The 13493-nt window shown below is 35.4% G+C and overlaps 1 protein-coding gene across 3 annotated transcripts in view; it reads right to left on the reverse strand.

The window, feature by feature from the left end:
* PCDH7 (protocadherin 7) overlaps positions 1–13493 on the reverse strand; it is a gene marked incomplete at its 5' end in the record, with an annotated part of 258888 nt that overhangs the window by 242121 nt on the left and 3274 nt on the right. The gene's annotated exons all lie outside the window — the stretch shown is intronic.

A 13493-nucleotide genomic window follows, 5' to 3' on the forward strand; every position in this document is an offset into this window, starting at 1 on the left:
GTCCTTATTGTAACTGAGAAAAGACCCTTCTTTGGAAAAACAGTGTCCAAAACATCATTCAGACATGTCTTGCTACTCTATGGAACAGGAAAATTCTGTAAATGAAGATCTTTCCTGTCTTCACTGACTTACCTTTCACCATATATGTTCAGACCTTCAAATATTGAAGTTTTTATGGCAGAAGTTAGCTACCAAAAAAACCCCAAACAACCAACAACAAAAAAACACTACACCAAAACTAATAGTAACATACTTCCAGATTTCCAACATTTTGTGCAATCCAGCAGAAATAACAAAACACAAATAGTGTTCAGTCTCCACATTTTCTTAATGTTTGACCCTTAGTGCACAGTAGTATCTGAGTGCTGCTGTATGAGAAAAATAAACTGGTTAGATGGGAAGGAGACTGAAATTAAAACATAGAAATCTTCATGCTGCTACTGGGAAGGTAAGACTAAAAACTCAGTAAAATAACTTGGATTAGAACACAGATACTATATGATTCTGAGGTACCTTATATGGGAGTAAAATTCCCAAATACATCAGTGTACCTATTCTACTGCCTCCTGAAGAAAAGTTCTCCCTCTAAAAAAACAAACAAATCAACAGATTGACTTTATTTGGGTTTCAAAACACCTCTTCAAAAAGCCAATGTAGAAGTGACTATTTTAAGGTTCACTAGATTAATTTATTTCATCAGAATCTTTATGTTTAAATAAAAGAAAAACTGGGGAGAAAAAAAATTGCAAGCAATTGTTTCCATCACAAGTAGTTTTTACTTTTTAAATTTTTATTCCTTTATTCACTTTAATTAGCTACTCTATGCTTCATGTAAGAGTCCCTTCAAAATCATCCCAAATATAAGCATAGGGAAAAAAGTAGGCAGTACTGAAAGCATAGGAAGATGCAGCTTTCCTATCCATATCCCCCAGTGTCTTAAATATGCACTGCTTTTGATGAAGACAAAGGCAGAGAGCACCATTTTACTTGACAAAGTTATCCCAAACTATTTTTTTTCAATTACTTAATAAAAGATCACCAGAAACTAGAATCCTAGAATGAATAAAAAAATAGCTCTTCTTTCTGAGTCCCAAAGAAAAATCCAGGGACTAAAGAAAGGGGGGGAAAAAAAAAAAAAAAAAAAAAAAAGAAAAGAAATCTGGTTGTTCTCCTTTTTCTATGAGGAAAGTCTTGTTTAATGCTAGGCCTTTCCTTTGGGAGATAAAACAAACACCTGCAGATTTCCACTACAGGAAAAAATAATAATAATAATAAAAAAGAATAAAAGTGGTAGGCAGAAAGATGCGCTTACTACAAGCCGAGTTTCCTTTTCTCACGAGATTGTTCCTTTCCCTCCTACAGATTACAAGTCTACAATGCCTTAAACATGGGATACACATTACAAACTATAAGAAACTTACTGCAGTCAATAGTCAAACTGCCTAATTATTGAGCTAGACATTCACTGACAGCATATGCCTCTTGGATCTGCAATTCTTTCTTATTAATCTTGTCATAAACTGTAAATTGTTGATCAAAATCTATAACACCTGCCTTGTAAAGCAGCAAACTGTCTTCTCCTTATATTTTTCTAAAGTTCGAGGTGCATTTCTATTATGTCAAATATAGGAAAGACAGCAAAGTTTTTTCTTCAGAGATTCCAGGACTCTTGACACATGCCCTTGGTCTAGATTAGTGTGGCTTTGATGATATTCTGAAAATGTGAAAAAATCTACCAGCACAGTGAGGATTTTAGAAAGGCTGGAGATGGATTCCCTAGAAAGATAACAAATAAAAAATAAGGTACTAACATTTCTGGATATGTTATTTTTAAATCTCTTCCCTTATTCAGGACTTTTTTTCTACTGTATACCACAGGATTTATCTTCTCTGTCATGGCTGTGAAATTTGAACAGAAATAGTATAGATTCAGCATTCAGATGCTTTGTGTTCTGTTGTCTTATAGTACACAGCATCAGAATGATGCCTAATTATTACTGAAATCCCTGTTTCTACACATAAACTAAAAATGCACTTTCTGATTTGAAACACTTCTACCACACTGTGAATACTGCAACCTCAAATTGAAAGACATGATCTACCACATTTTTATTTACACAGAAGTAGCTGGGGAGTACACTTTTAGGCAAAACTGATAATTCAGACTTTAAATGTTATGGTGCATTAAAAAAAAAAAATAAAAATAAAAATAAAATAAAATAAATAAAAAGTTCTTTGAAGCCTGAAGAGTCCTTCTGACTTTTTTTAACCCGAAATATGTTACAGTATTTGTTGGCCTTTTGTAAAGGACCTATCCGTACATGAATATATACTGTATATACAATAGCATTCTGCACATAAACTGCTAGTGTCCCTCAATGTACATGTTAAGGAACTTACTAACATTGAAAAGAGCTGTACATTTCTCTATGCAAAAGCAAACATTCTCAAATATATTGATGTTAGTATTAACTTAGAACAAAAGATTATTAGTAGTAATAAAAAAAAGTTGAACTTTCAGCAAAGGCAAGATGCATTTTATAACTTCAGTTTTAGGGGCATTTTCTGACTATCTTTTACACCGAATTTATCAAGCTCATAGTGATAAATGCATGTTGTCATAATCTTTCACTGTCACAGTGTAGTGCTGCCCTAACAGCATCCACTCTTTTAAAACAGAACTGCAATCAAAAAGTTCAAAATTAATAGCTGTGAAATCTCAAGCACTCATAAGCATGTGTTTTTATCACTTCCATGCTGTGCAGATCGGGTACTCTTGTTATTTATTATTTGTGACAGTGAACAATTCCCACTTGCTTTAGCGAAAAAATGAATAGTTGTTTGCATAACTAGCAAGGTGAAAAAACAGATTTCAAACTGTTGGAATCTTTTCACAAGAACAACTTACACAGATCAGAAGACGGCTTTCTTTTGGAGTACTACACTGTGCTAACTACAGTATGTGTTATTCTACCTTCTGTGTATCCCTTGTTTAAAAGCAATTCTTACAGTATGTTCTGTATTTGTGAAGAGCCTGAAATGATGGAGTCTTGGTACATTACAGGGGCTCCAGTAGTCACCCTCATCATCTTCACACTGGAAAAATGTGAAAGTTTATAATTGCATGTATACTGCACAGTTACTACATGGTCTGCAGCTGGTCCAGAGAGCACTGTGGTACCCACACTCACAACCACCTGCCCACACACTACCATGCTAAAGTGAGGAACCACTTCCTGCTACCATTTGTCAGGCACATTCCTTTCCCTTCCAAGCCAAGCAGTAGTATGTGATTTTACAGTTAAATACTTATTTAAGTATCAACAGTACTTTACCTCCTAAAGGAGAGACCATTTTAAGAGAATCTCAAGGAAAAAAGCATGGCTATTATGTTTTCCTTTAGATTTCTCTTCATTTCTTTTCACAAATGAAACACAGAGATAGTATCTCCAAACGGCATGTATTTCAAATTGAAAAGGAAAGGTTAAAGATAGTAACTGTAACAGTATTACAAAATGACTCCATCTGATTAAATATGAACGTACAGGAAAATCTATCATAGATCAGGACAGAGAGTAAGATTTGCCCGTGGGCAGTACTATTATCAGCATACAATTAGTTGCAGATCAGAGACACTAGCCTTAGATCTGTTCTCATCCAGTAATCTGTTTGCTAGCTGATTGAAAACCAACGGTTCTTGATGAAATGCTATTTATTTAGCTACAGACAATTTGATAAAGTGTAAGGGTAATAATAACAAAACTAGTGATGTTCAACATGACATGAAATGGTGTAGGTAATATTTTAATTGAGACATTTCAGTGAAAAATATGAAATTATTAAATGAAACAGGATATGTTACATGAGAAGCTTTTATGGCAAAGTCGTTTTCTTTCAATTAAAAAAATAAATAAATAAATCCCACACATTGTGAATGCTAAAAAGAAGTCTTTTCTACTCTCAATTACTATAAACCCGTCACAAAGTATGAATTCTTAGTCCTTAATGCTAAGTCTTTCAAATCCTTGAACTTACTTCATTTATTTTTTTCTTTGATAACAGATGGATTTTCTTTTATCCTTAGTAATTTGCATCAATAGTAGATCACAAATTCTTATACAGAAAGCCTTTTAGAAACATTTGATAGAGCAATACTTTAGCCGGTCCTTTTGTACTTCTGTAACATTAATACTCCTGGAAGGTTACTGTATGATTTGAAAAGTTCTATCACTTTATATATGTAATTAAGAACTAGTAAAGAAAAAATACATAAAGTTAACATTCAAGGTTCCCAGAAAGGTGCACTAATATTCAGTATTAGAAAGTCCAAGATGAATTTTCAATTCATTCAACATTGTCTGAAAGGCAAATTGAATGTAGCATCCTACAGTCTCTTTGAATGTCACTAAGTGATAAAATATTTTGCAATATAATGAAAATGAAATCTTCTTAATTTATTCTACAGAAGAATTTCACACTGTTGCTTATCTTTTTCTCTGCATTAAACAACAACCAAAAAGATCCAAAATACTAGCAACATTTGATAAATAAATATTCAAAGAACTGGTGCCGCACAAAAAATATAGGACAAATTATCTAAGTATCCAGTGATCTCTGCAAAACAAGGAACAGCAAAGGCAGTGCTGTTTTGAAAACAGTTACACAAGTTTCCTTCAATTCTAAACTGAATCTCTCTTGTGTATTTTTTAAAAAATAAATGTAAAAAAAAAAAAGTACATAAAACCAGCATAAGCAGCATGTTTTTTAGTAACATACAATTCCATATATGGACTCAGAGAATTTAAACAGGATGAGTTATTGTGCTGCACCAACCTATACTCGTTTCGTATGTGGCCAAGGGAGCTGCCAGCATCAAGTCTTAACCTACTGAACAAACCCATATGTTACATGAACCCACATCCTGGAGAAATACCTGCCGCACCTCGGTGGTAGTTCTTCATCATTCCTATGAAGTACTACTCCCATCCATACTGCTGTTAGATATTTCAGATATGTTATTCTATTCTATCTTACATGTATATAGTAAAAAATTGGGTAAAATACATGAGCCAGACTATGTGTTGTACTTTCTAGAAAAAAGTCATTGTTGAAAGCCACCGTGAAAATGGATACTGCTTTGTTTCACACCCATTGCTGTCACTTTTACTCATATGAATTGATGCCTACTCTAGAAATAGCTGAATTTATTTGTATTTAGAAACATTTAATTAAAACAAAGTGATAGATTCAGGTCTTTATGTTTCAGGAAGCAAAATAAAACCATTAGTATATAGTCAGAGGAGTCTTCTGAGTGAATTTTCTAAATCTACATGACAGATCTTACCCATGATGTGGGCTGAGGTTCAGTGGCTGAGCATGCAGTGACCTGTCTTAACTGGAGATTTCTAGCTTCCAGTGCAACTATTCCTTCTGTACCTGAAAATAAAACAAATATTTCTCCCCAAATAAATCAATTACTGTCCCTCTGTAAACTTCTGCTGCAACTGGAACATAATTACATGCTCATTGAAAACAGTATTTTTCTGATTCAACAGAATGATGGATACACTCTCTTACTATCACAGAAGGCACAAGTTATGTCATTATAATCAATTTAGAATACATGGCTGGAGATAAGGAAACTGATTCACCATTTCATTACTCAAATTTTATGACAATGTAACTTCCTTAGAACAGGAGTGTCATGATGGAGAGTGAGACCAAATATATGTTGAAATCAGCAGACATAGATGTTGTGAACAGTAAAGGTGTTAAAACAGGGACTTAACATATCACTGTGAAAATGTTGGGGCCAGGTGGAGTAACTAATACTTTAATTTGCTGTTCATTTATTATCTATATTTCCATTCTTGTCTTTCATCTTTAGAAAGCTTGCAAAATACTGAAGTTATTTTCTCTTGTTAAATACAGTGTGTAAAAAAGGATTCCCAAATAAATTAAATAGATTTGCCTAAGCAAATGGCCAGATTTCATCAGAGAGACAAAGTTTTACATTATAAAGCTGATATGAATTTTCGGGCCAAGTCTTTCTAGTAAGTGTACCTACAAGGGGTAACACACAACTCCACAAATAAACACTATCAGTTCACTGAACAAATGTAGCTCACCATACATACTCTTGCTGTGCTGTTAGTTTGAGTAATAATGTCTTTAATACTAGAATTATACTTTTTGAAACATTATTAAAGCCACATCATTCCCAGAAACTGTTACTATGATAATTTTACATTTGGATGTAATAAATTATGAAAACCTACTCTGTTATTTTGCAAATTATAGATATGTATGTACTACGGAAGTTAAATGCAGGAGATTTGAAGCATAACATCCAAACTGATAAACTGGTCTACTGTATCTATATTTTGTTTGAATATAAAACAGTCTCTGAATATTATATCACCTGATTTAAATTGAGTGGTTGATATTAGTTAAATTTGATTGACTTTCATGGAACTACCTGTAGTTTCACCTAACATGAGATAAACATCAGCCTCAGAGGTCTGAAGATGAATAGAAATTAGTTAAGCCAACTGTTGCCAGTATTGTTTCTCTGAAAACAGAAACAGTTTGTGTCAATTCAAAAATAACTTGTTAACCTAACATCAGTATATATGTGAGCATACATCTTCACACACACGTTCTATCAACAGACGTGTATGGCACACACATTTGAAAATTGTGTATAAGTTCTTACTGAAAAAATAAACATTTTCAACCTTGACAAAATGCACTACATTTCCCAGAGTATTTAAAGTCATTTTAACTATTGTTTCTTTGAGTAAACCAAACAATTGGCAAGCTACAGAAGAGTGTCCCAGAAGCCACCCAGGTCTTGCATCATACACCCTGTCCATGCAGCTCTGGGCAGGTATTTCAGAAACTTTAGGCTATTTAAGTGACACCAGGATGCATATGTTTAGATAGCTGAATCACACCCAAAATACCATGACAGTCTCCACAATTTCCATTAGTTTCTTCTTCAGCATAACCCTGAACTCAGAAACATAATTCTACATCAAGTTATATCCCTGTAAAAGTATTGTCCTGATGAATGGTATTTTCCCCAAGGATAAGTCTCTGAGAATGTGTTAAAACAACTCTGCCTTACATGGATTTTGTGTAAAGGATTAGGAGAAGGAAGTAGGGGCTACTTCTCATATTTTACACTGCTCCAGGGCTGGAAAGTCCTTGACATCTGTACATGGATAGACAGAAGAAATTATGGCACTTGTCCTCTCCCCCACTGCTTCTCCCTGAGAAGTGCTACAACAGAAAAAACATTTGGCACATACCACAAAAGACACACATTTCCTGGCCAAAATCCCAGTCAAGAAACTACTTTTCAGGGAGTGTGTGGAGGATTCTCCATAATAATCACGTGATCATGTAACGTAGGAATTTTTATCCTGTCAGGTGACAAATATTCTGTTACTTTTGATGTGGTAACTAAAATGAACTGCTTCAGACAAGGCTGTGAGATAAAATTCTCTCTAAATTTTTGGCAGATGGAATTGATATTTCTGTATTCTAGTTCTAGTACATATTCTGTGAGTGATTTTCAGCATGTCAGCTAGTACCTATCTTCTGTACCTAGTCTTAGAAAATTGACTTTACATTATCTATAATTTGACTTTATATTCTTTGTAGATAGTAAAAGACCCTGTATCAAATACTTTGATAAATATTAATTTTATTGCTTGTTAATGTTCCAAGAATGCTACTTGCAACACCACATTTATTTCATTCAAGGATTACAAACTCAGCCATTAGATTGTTTGATTCAGAATATAAAATCTGTAACAAAATCTCATCTTACAGAACAATGTTTACCTCTAAAAAATACACTCACTCTTGTCAGTAGTTAATAAGGTAAACTAAGTTTTGAAAGACAAACGTAATGCTTTTCTTCATCTTCTAATAATTGTGTCGATTGTGATCCACTCTGAGTAAAATTAAACTATATTTTTGGGGTTATGCTGCAGCATTTTACAAGTTAATGATTGCAAAACAGCTGTGTTACCTAAATGACAGGATTGTTTGATTGATACAAATCATTTTTAAAAAGAAAACACATCACTTTTACGTATCTTTCGATTTTAAATGTGGCCAGAATATTATTTTTGCTCAGACTTCTAAAAACCAAAACTTTTAAGTTTTCCCATTTTCTCCTTAAAAAAAGAAAAAAAAAATTTAAAAAAAAGGTTCCTCTACATTGCTCATGTAGGTTATATATCACATTTATTCCCTATTTTTTAATACAGTCAAAAGTTGCTGTAATTTTACAACTCTTATTAGTGAAAATGGGCACATAAGATTGAGTAGATGACTCACATTAACCACATTTCCACAGCTTCCACATCTGCAATGCATCTAAACATATTAAAAAAAAAAAAAAAAAAAAAAGAGAGAGAGAAAGAAGCAGCAGCACACTCAGAAATACACTTCTACGGTACAAAGACTGACACAACAGTAGGCAAACTGCTAACCACAGTTAAAACCCAGAAAACCCAGGTTTATATTGGTATGTATAATGCCAGAGAGCTGTCTGAGTTGATAAATTAGATCCTAGCCTTTTAAAGATGTTTCTTGCTACCCCTTGCCTATAATAGTACAGTTCTTTACTTATTCAGAGCATGAATCCTCCTTTACTCAGATCCTGTCTCTTTTGGCTCTGTACATCTCCTGGGAGTGCAGAATGATTCAGTGGTAACTTAGTCATTTGCACGCTGTACAACATGATTTTACTGAAGAGGAAAAAAATAAAGGCTACACTTATCAGTGGAACACTTTATGTTAAAGATAATTAAAGCATCAACAATCCATCTATTTCATGTTTAATTAGCCCCTCTTTCATCATAATTTGTTACTGAAGGTCAAAAGTGGGTCACACTTAAAAATTAATTGTAAAGTATTTAATATAATGCTAATTGAGAATAGAAAATTGCACCAAACAGCATTCAAGTTAACTATATGAAAGAACTTAATGACAACGTTCCCATTTATCTACACTGCACGTAGTGGTACCATAACACTGTTATTGTTAGAATTATTGTACAGTACAATATTTGCTTAGCTGAAAGTTGTGAAAAGCTTTATTCTTGAGAGTTGCTTTGTGATTATAAAAAGCAGTCTTTGAGATAAGCCTGTGTGTATGTCTGTACATAAGCACAAAAAAGATGATGCTTTCCTGCATCGTTAAACTGATTGCCCCCTTAATGAATGGACTTGGGGTCCTACTAAGGCTGCTGGTTACATATTCATGTTTATGAGGAAACAGACCCATTTAGTTTGTAGACATAATCTGAGTATATGTTAACCAACTGGTCAAAATGCTTCAACATTGCAACAGACTGATCAATGTTTGAAATGTTATGAAACAAATTAACTGGCTACTGTACAAAGAATTTAAGATATTAATTTATATATATTTCAGTTTAATGGAAATAAGACATTGCAGGAAATGCATCTAGTTTTGACTAGTGTTTCAGCATACTCCGGTATGATAATTTTTTTTTCTTCACTAAATGGTACATTTTCAATTAGAAAAGGCATAGGGATAATTCATAAACGATTACAGAATTGGCTAGGAAGCCAATGCCCCCAAGCAGAGAAATAATGCTGCTTAGAAATTCCAGTACTGGTTTTGGTAATTCTACTGATGGTGACCAATATCTCCTTAAAAAAAAAAACAACACCAAAACAAACAAACTACAATGCCACTGCAGTGTGGGTTTATGAGGGAGGCCTGCTCTTCAAGCAGTGCTTGTTAACATGCTAATGTTAACAATGTGATTAAAAGTTTCAGTTAAATAAACCTGCTCATATGCCACTATTTTGCACTGTGAAATGAAGTGGAAAAAATAGCATATAAAGATATATCTGAAAGTAACACAAGAAAATAAACAATTATTTACAATTAAAATCTATTATTAGAATTATGATTAAGGATGCAATTCTCCAAGATGCTAAGTGATTCCTCTCAGGCACTGAGCTTTCCTTATCTTTGGCTGTCTTTGCTGGAGCTTAGAAGCATTCAGTCTCCGCACAAGCAATGTGAAGCACCTGAAGGGTTCAGATTTTAAAGCTGTGGTTCAGAAAAACACTTGCTTAAACTCAACTCCATTAAGCAAAACACTTCTGTACAGCTTTAACTTTTGGCAAGAGATTAAGACCTATGGAATACTAAGTGATTTAAACATTTGTTTGCCATTGTGTAACATGTTAGTGCTTTACTGAATAGGAGAGAATTAATAAATGGGAGGCTAAAAGATTATTTCAGAGGAATACCATTCTAAATAAGACAAGAGTAGGAGTCAAACTTGTGAAAGATCTTCTAAAAATGTGACAGTGGAATATCAGAAGTCTACTGAATAGAGAATTTAATTTTAAACTTTATATAAAACACCTGATGTCAAGAAGGAAGAGAGCTGCAAATTGTTTGTAGTTTTCTCCACTGAAGGTCTCCTGTACAGTACTATATCAAACAATTACTGATTCTAATTACACTAATGGGAAATTAGTATTGCTCTCATCCCTGGTAACTTAGAGCAGGTACATTCTGCTGTGTCCACTCATTTATTCTAAAACTTTATACACCTTCTAATGTCTCCTTAGAACAAAGGGAACTGCCAACGAGGAAATAAAGGCAGCCTTAGAGATTTCAGCTAGTCTCCCCATCATGGTCACATCGATATGTCACTGGCTCTATTTCACACATAGAGGTGCACTGTGAAACAATCTGATACACACCACAACAGAATCCTTCATCTGCAACCGCTTCACATTTCTCTCTAAACAACGTGCTCCACGTGGTTTGAGTGCTAAAAATCCTCGTGTGTTTCGCCTGATAAACTGAGAAATGCTCCACTGTCAATGTTTGAGATGTGAAAAGCTTACATATTGTTTATGCAAATAAGTCTTAATGTCCCCACTATCATGCTAAAGCGTGAACAAAACTAAATAAATGTCACTCAGCAACAAGCTGGCAAGTACCCACAGAAAATCGGTATCAAGTTTTGTGCCTGATGGTCTCTCTTATGAAGTCTGTTATTTAGCACTACCTGTACTGTTTTCTTGGACACTTTCCTTACTTTACATGCATGCTTTACAAGTGTGCAAATACTTTCTACATTTTTAAAAATAAAAAGATGAGGCATTGGAATATCAGCTATAAACTACTCAGGTAAACTAACCTTCATAACAATCTAAACATAAAGCACAGGGAAACAATCAACACTGATAAATACGTTTTGTAACAAACTATATAAAAAATTGAGCAATTCAGCATGTACTTCTTTTGGTTTGATTATTGCAAGTAAAAGCATAATAAAGACATTTTCTTCTACTAAGAAATCTTCTAATATATTCTATATCAAAATATACCCTCCAAAAATGTTAAGTAATTCAAAAAAATATTTCTATATTAAAAACAAGTTTTTTATCAAGTAGAATAGTAATTTGTATGTTGTAATCCTTTACCATTGCTACACTAGAATGCAAGTCGTTCTTTTACACTGAAAATAAATTACACTTTGACAGTTTATAATTAATATTTTTACATTAATTGCAGCAGCAAGAAGTAGTATCTGATTAACTTATGTTCCACTGCTACTTTGTTATTCCTGTGTTCACTAAAACAGCATAATCTCTTATGTGCTTAATAAGCCTTAGCAGCTGGAAGCTTAGGAACTTTCTTAGTACTTTGTATTTTATACAGACTATTTTCAAACTGAAACTGTAATGTACTCTCCAGGAGAGAGTTAATGAAATGTATCACCCAGAAACTACTGTGTCAAACGTTCTGTAAATTTGTATCACTTGTATAACAACATATACAAAAATACTGGCAGATAGTACATCAATCACGCTTTTTTTGTCATCTGGAAGACTGAGTGGCTCATGCAATTAATTTTCTTTTACACTATTTTAAGTTTTTTTTTTTTTTAGAATGCAAATACTGGCAACACCTTGTAAAACTTCAGTTGTAGTAGACTAGCAGACTTTTCAAAGTATAAAAAAAGTCATAGTGTACCATATTTGCATGTTAATAAGCTGAAAAATACATAATTATTGTCAACTTAGCCAGAATTTCCCTGTTCCAGAGTTGACTCTGTATTTACATGAATCAGCATTAATTCCTCTATAGATTCGTGTGTAACACGCACTGTAGTTAAGGAAACATTCAGAATATTATCTTACACGGAAAGATGTAATGGAAATCATCGGGTGTTAAGTATCTCATTTTACTCTCATCCAAAAAGTACTCCCCCAAAGAAAAGGGATCTCTTGTTCAGGCTACATATGTGTCTTATAAAACAAAATAGATGCTTTCACTGAGGAACCTGATTCTTCTCTGTCCAATCCCTATTTTATTTCAAGGACTGTAAAGAAGTCCCTACCATCACCTGTTTAACGCTATCGGAGCTTCACTGAACCGACCTCCGTCACCACAGCCGAGAAGAGAGCCAGTCACTTGAGACTCTGAAAGCACACCTCACTCTCGGAGGTCTCACAGCAGTCACACTCTCTACAGACTGAGCTATGAGGCAGCTGGGCTCCAAATTAGGGTCTCACAGCTTGAAGTGATGAATTTCATAGGATATACAATAGGAGGGAGGAAAGAAGAAAAAAAAAATACAAAAACACAAAACATACTGCTGGGGTGGGATTCTAAGCTCACTAACATTTACGTGTATTCAGAGCAACTGCTGCAATGAGAGCTATCTCTGTGTTGTAAATTAGACTGCAGACAGGCACTGTAGATTATTTAAGCATGTTGGTCCTAATGAATGACCTAGTAATTACAGCCATTAACGCTTCAGCTCGGCGGCTGCAAATGCACTCTCACCGAGAGCCTTAGGAAGCGACAGGCAGACAGCAATCCCTTTGACCAAAATACCTGGAGACCGAGGCGAAACTTTCCTCCTCAGCCAAAGCTCTCTGCCTCCAAGGCGGGGGAAACGCCCGCTGCGAGCGGAATCGGCTGCCGAAAGCGGGGCCGGGGGAGGACGGTAAAGACGGCGGATGGGGGAACAAGGCTTCACTGAGTCTCTGACCCCTCCACACCCGCCAGGATGGGGGTCCGCTGATAAAGACATCTAAGGCTGTCCTACAGCTCGGTGTCTGGGCTAATGACCGCGTCCCCGACCCGCCCCCCGCCCTCGCAGCCGGCTGCCGCTGCGCCTGCGGGGGAGGCACCGCGCCCGCCGACTCAGCGGGGAGGTCCCACCGGCGCCCCCGTCGGTGCAGCTGCACGGATGGGCTGGTTGGCTGCCGGGTCTGAAAAATGGAGGGAATTATAATAATAATAAAGATCTCTGACTTTTTCTCCTGTGTGCTGTGTGTTGGTTCGGGCACCTGACTGCCGGTGGAGGGGATACCAGGCTGAACGGGTCATTGAACCTGACGGTCGTGTCTGCTTGTGCCAGTGTGGGAGGAGGGGGGAGGCGGGCATCTCCGCTCTCTCACCCGGG

Source organism: Nesoenas mayeri, assembly GCF_963082525.1.
Source record: "Nesoenas mayeri genome assembly, chromosome: 4".
Lineage (NCBI taxonomy): Eukaryota > Metazoa > Chordata > Aves > Columbiformes > Columbidae > Nesoenas > Nesoenas mayeri.